The sequence below is a fragment of the Cystoisospora suis genome (assembly GCF_002600585.1).
Source record: "Cystoisospora suis strain Wien I chromosome Unknown contig_1272, whole genome shotgun sequence".
NCBI classification, from domain to species: Eukaryota; Apicomplexa; class Conoidasida; order Eucoccidiorida; family Sarcocystidae; genus Cystoisospora; species Cystoisospora suis.
The window spans coordinates 35,888-36,302 of record NW_027154072.1 but is presented as its reverse complement, the minus strand read 5'-3'; positions in this window follow the sequence as shown (position 1 = coordinate 36,302).

The following is a 415-nucleotide window of genomic DNA, read 5'->3' as shown; positions in this document are numbered from 1 at the left end:
AAGAAGAAGAAGGAAAGCATGGATGGCGGATGAGCTCATACATTGGAAGATGTTAGAGAGAGGTCTCCACGAGGCTGATGTCTCTATAGAGAGTTGAAAGCAGAAGTGGATAAGTAGGAATGTCCTTATATACCTCTCAGATAAAGATGCAAGGAAAGAGGAGGAGAAAGTGTGGCGTGTCTCTCTCTATATAGATAGGTAGAGATGGGCTATCCATATATGTTTCGCTCTGTTTCATATACAGAGGCTGTTTGAGGGCGGTACACGTCCACGATAGAGGGGTAGATACATATAACACCCTCACGCAGTAGTGTATGCTTCTTCAAGGTTAGTCGTCATACATACGTATACATATATCCCTATATATCATGCATGCATCTGTATTAGATATGCACATGTGTCTATATGTATATAG